Source organism: Alligator sinensis, unplaced genomic scaffold, assembly GCF_000455745.1.
Source record: "Alligator sinensis unplaced genomic scaffold, ASM45574v1 scaffold242_1, whole genome shotgun sequence".
Classification (NCBI taxonomy): domain Eukaryota; kingdom Metazoa; phylum Chordata; order Crocodylia; family Alligatoridae; genus Alligator; species Alligator sinensis.
Window position 1 is genome coordinate 1162242 of NW_005842320.1, and position 5859 is coordinate 1168100.

Below are 5859 nucleotides of genomic sequence, written 5' to 3' on the forward strand. Positions count from 1 at the left end.
GCCTGCCTTACATATCTACAGGAACAAGATTACAACCCAGAATACAGACCCAAAGATATTACTGACCTTATACACTTCATCCTCACACACAACAATTTCACTTTTAATAATCAACACTTCCTCCAGATGATGGGAACAGCTATGGGCACTAAAATGGCCCCACAGTATGCTAACCTTTTTATGAGCCACCTGGAAGATGACTTCCTCAAGAACTGCACCATCAAGCCCTTGCTATATTTAAGATACATCGATGACATCTTCATCATTTGGACTGAAAACCTGCAATCTCTGATTGAGTTCCATCAGCAATTCAACAAATCACCATCCCTCCATCCAACTTTCTTTAAAATACTCCAGCACCAACATCTCCTTTTTAGACACAATGATCAGTATCCAGAAGGGTAAAATACAGACCACAGTATACAAGAAACCCACAGAGCAATATACATATCTGCACAGAACCAGCAATCACCCTAAACACACCAAAAATGCTGTGATATACAGCCAAGCCCTCAGATACCACCGCATTTGTACTGAAGAGAACACCCGGGATTGCCACCTCACCAATCTTAAAAAGGCTTTCACCCAGCAAGGACACTCATCCAGAGAGGTAGATAGCACGTTTGAAAGAGCCACCTGGATACCACGTGAAGAACTGCTGCAGTACAGAAGAAAACCCCCCACAACTCGCACACCGCTGGTTATGATGTATCACCCCTCCCTTGAACCTGTACGGAAAATCCTCAAACAACTGCAACCCATACTAGAAAGAGACCCTATTATTAAAAAGATCTTCCAAGAGCCACCCATCCTATACTTCAAACAAACACTGAACCTCGCCAACATCATCACCAGAAGCAAACGTCCTCAAGCCCAGAACACACCAAAAGGATCCAGACTGTGTCATGACAAGAAATGCAAAACCTGCCAACACATCTCCACCACCCCCACTATTACTACACCCCACAACAGAGCCATCAGCATCTCTGGACCTTACAGCTGCACCTCCAGAAATGTAATATACCTCATCCAATGCACCAAATGCCCTGATGGAAGATATGTAGGACAGACCAAACAACAACTGCGCACCAGAATGAACGCACACCGGAAATCTATCAAAGACAGAAATACCCAGTTACCGGTGGGGGCACATTTCTCACAGGAGGGCCACTCTCTCTCCAATCTCTCATTCCTGATCCTCAAGGGAAACTTACACAACACTTCCCAGAGACGAGCCTATGAGCTCCATTTCATCAACCTCCTGGATACTAGAGATCATGGACTAAACATAGACATTAGATTTTTGATACATTATAATCTGCCTGGCAACTGACTCCCCAGCCCAGCCCCTGACTTCTTTACTTTTCTTTCCATCCAGGAAGAACACACACCAACTGCTGAAACTTCCTTAGCCTGACGAAGGGTTTTTGGACCCGAAAGTTTGCTTAATAACTATTCTCCAACTATTTGGGTTGGTCTAATAAAAGATATCAAATTCACCCAAGGAGCCTTGTCTATATATGATAGATATGCATTCCTTTCCCTTCCCCAATTATTTCTGACTTTTCTTTCTCTCCCTCTCTATTCCCTATAGACAAACATAAGCGAGCTCAGACTTAGGATAAGCTTTAACATTTTTATTTTAGTAGCAAGTTTTTGGTTTTGGATATCCACTGTTTTATATTGTATTATTATTAGGTTTGTATTGAATTTTACTGTTGTATATTGTATTATTATCATTTTTGTATTGATTTTTATTGTTTCATATGGATGTTGTATGGTTTAGGCCTGTGTTTCTAAGTGAACCAAAGTCATGTCAAGTTTCCATTTTATATGTCAAGCCTCCATCTTGTGTCCTTTGCCTGGGCATCCTGTGTTGCAACTGTAAGATTCACGTACCCCTCTCATGTAAATTGGTTCTTGGATGAATGAGAGTGATTGGAAATGATTGAAATACAATGGTAGCAGGCCTCTACTGAATGGTCTGTAATGACTGGGCCATCATATTGCATTGATTCATCCAGGAACCACGGACCTCACCCAGGAACAGAGACAAGAACCCAGCATTTGAAAGACAAAAGACCTTGCAGAACCAGCAACTCTACCATTGTACCCCATCATTACAGACATCTGAAACTGCACATCCCTGCATGGAGCACACATGCTCAGTACACCAGGGCTGACCCTTGCCTGGGCATGCCTCCTGTCACTAGGGTCACACAAGGTCTGCCCCTATAAAAAGGGGCAGTGAAGACAGAGCCAGTGGGATGCCCTCTCCATCTGGACCAGCACCATGCCACATCACCTATCCACTCAGAGGACCTGCCAGCGACCCCCCTCTGGACAACACTTACTGGACAAAGATCCCTTTCCAGCCTGGATAGGTAGCTATCACCCCCCATCCTCTCTTCAACCAAGGACTTGGACTCTGCTTCTCTTCCCTACCTGGACTCCAGTCCTTCCACTGAGTCTCTTTCTCCTGCTGCCATGGTGAGTGTATGTGTGTGGGTATATATATATATATGGCATTGTGTGCATGATATATGAATTAGTGTCTAACTTTTGGGGTGTATAGTGTATGTGCTTGAATTGGTGATATGTATACACGTACCTAGGCTGGTTTGGATGTGTATGTGCCTGAGCTGGTAGTGTGTATGTGTATGCACCTAATTGATTTGTGTGTTTGTATATGTGCAATTGTGTCACACCCTGCTGTCTAACAGCACAATATTGAGATTCTGAGAGCGGTCCTGACCCCACAGGGCTACAGATCTGCTCTTGATGCACCTACTAATGCAAGAAAGGGTGCATTAGCTTTACTTATGACATCATCACATTGGCGACTCATGTTCATTTTTATGTCAACTATGTTCTCTGAGATCCCTTTCTTCTGATGTGCTGCTTAGAATGGTACTTCTCAGTCTATAGGTGCTTCTTTCTCCCCAGGTGCAGCACTTTGCACTTTTCTTTGTTAAATTGCATCCTATTCTGATCAGCCCACTTCCCCAGTCTGTCCAAATCCACCTGAATTCACTCTCTACCTTCTAGTGTGTTTACTGTACCCCATAGTTGGGTGTTGACTAAATTTGGACAGAGTGCTTCCTACACCCTCATCCAAATCAGTGATGAAGATATTGAACAGTACTGGTCCAAGGACAGAGCCATGGGGGACACCACTGCCTCTGGGTGCATCCCATAAGACAGTTTTTCACCCACCTGACTCTGAAAAAATTCACATCACAGCTACTTAGTTTACTTGTAAGAACTGGGTGCAATACTGTGTCAAAAGCTTTTTTTAAATACAAGTGAATAACATCTACCTCTATTCCTGCATCTAAACACTTTGTGACCTGGCCCTAAAAAGAAACCAGGTTAGTCAGACAGGAGCTGCCTGCTATAAATGTATGCTGGTTGCCCCTTGGCATTGTGTTAGCTGCTGCCCTCCCGCCACAAATGTGACCCTTAATGATTTTTTGTAAGGTCTTGCCAAGAATAGAAGCGAGGCTAACTGGCCTGTAATTACCTGGGTCCTCCTTCCTCCCCTTCTTGAAAATAGGGACCACATTGGCCCTTTCCAGTCCTCTGGGACCTGTCCTGGGTGCCACAAGCACTCACGCAGTTGCACTAGTGGTTTCGTTATGACACCAGCCAATTCCTTTAGTACCCTTGGGTGAAGATCATCGAGGCCTGCTGACTTAAATATGTCCAACCCCTCCAAGTGCCCCTTCATTAGGTCAGTGCTGACCATTGGTGGATTGGTATCTCTCACACCAGAATAAAGTCTCATTGGAAGGTGTGTTTGTATATGTGTCCAGGAACACAGATGCAAAGAAATCATTTAAGAGATCAACTTTGTCCATTCTATCTGTTACAAGTTGCCCAAGTCCATCCTGTAGTGGCGCTATGTTACCCTGCACCTTCTCCTTGCTCCCTATGTACATAAAACAAGGACTTTTGGTTACTATTAATATTTCTTTGCCAGCCTGAATTCCATTTCTGCTTTGGCCTTCCTCACTGCTTCCCTGCAATTGCGAGCCAGGCAGGTATAGAGTGTTCTGTTCCAAGCTGTGCAACAGATTTTGTAGGGGGAGTAATATAAGTATTATCGCCTCTGTTCCACACATGTAACAGGTATAGAAGGAGTAAGTGGGGTTCAAGTTGTAGTGTCAATGCACACACTTCACATAAACCTTTGATCAGAGGCCCTTAGTGATTACCTGAAGAGTGTGCAACATAATGGGCCTTGTTATACCTTATGCTACAAGCCAAACAAATCTTAACCAGTTTAGTGTTGTAGAGCTTAGTGGAGCAGTGACACCTTGAGGCAAAAAAATATCTCTGACACCTCCCTTTGTGGGATGTGTTCAATGGTGGGGGCCTTGGAGTGCCAGATTACGGAACTCCAGGCAACGGTGCAGCGGCTGCGCACCATTAGAGATGTAGAGCAGGAATTTCCAGGTTCTGATCCAGAAGAACAAAGTGGAATGAGTAAGGATGGCTGGCAATGCTACGGCAGAAATGAAGAACCACCATGAAGTCCAGCCACGGGTTACCTGGACGAAGGTGATCTCTGCCTAAAGGAGGCACTGCACCAGGGTGACCACTCTCCTGAAGCTGCACAACTAATTTAAACCCCTTACACCAGCAGAGCCAACCAAGCTGCTGGCTCCAGCATGTGCGGATGGAGGGCCATCAGCAACCACGTCCAGGAGAAAGTGCAGACTAATTGTGGTGGATGACTCCCTCCTGAGGGGGAAAGAGGGAGTGATCTGTTGCTCTGAACCAATAGCCCATGAAGCCTGCTGTCTCTCAGGGGCTAATGTCCAGGATGTGACTGAGAGGATCCCCAAACTCATATGTCTCTCTGACCACCATGCCATGCTAGTCATCCATGTGGGCATGAATTACAGCTTGGAACAATCCCAGCCAGGTCAGGCATGACTACATGGCTCTGGGGGCTGGGCTTAAGGGTCTGGGGACACAGTTTTTTCCTCAGTCCTCCTGGTCACAGGCCTCAGAGGGAGAATGGCTGACCTACTTGATAGGGCTTTAAACTAGGATCACCTGGGGGATGGGCAGTCAATTAACAGTTCTAGCCCAGGTCATGTCAACCACAGTATTAACAGGTTAGGTAGCCCAATGGAAACTACTTTGATGACAGCCCAAAGAAAGATTACGTCCCAGCACACAAGGAAGCCCATGACTTCCCATTGCAGACTGTACACAAACACCAGGAGTTTGGGAAACAAGCAAGAGGAGCTGGCATTTCTCCTGAGTAACAAATATGATGATCTTGCAGGGATAACAAAGACCTGGTGTGACTCCACCTATAACTGGTCCATAGGTATAGAAGGCTATACCTTATACAGGAGAGACTGTGTTGGGAAGAGGGGTGGAGGTGTAGTTTTTTATGTTAAGGAGCAGTACACTTCCCTTCAAATTGAGTTCAGTGACCAAAGACAGTGTCCTGAGATCATCTGGGTTAAAATACAGTGAGAGCACAGGGAAGGGGATATAATTGTAGGAGTCTACTATAGACCTCCCAACTAAGAAGAAGAGCTGGATTGTGAATTCAATGGGGAACTGGCTGAGGATGCACACTCTTGATGCGTGGTCATCATGGGGGACTTCAACCTTCCCTATATCTTGTGTGATGAGCACATGGACAAATCTGACCGCTGGTGTAGCTTTCTTGCTTGCATTGATGACCTCTACCCTAATGCAAGAGGTCTATGGGCTGACAAAAGGAAAGGCACTGATGGATCTGGTTTTGGCCAAAGGGGATGATCTGGTGAGTGATCTGAGGATCAAGGGGAAGCTTGGTGACAGTGACCATGAACTGATCACTTTTTCTGCCCA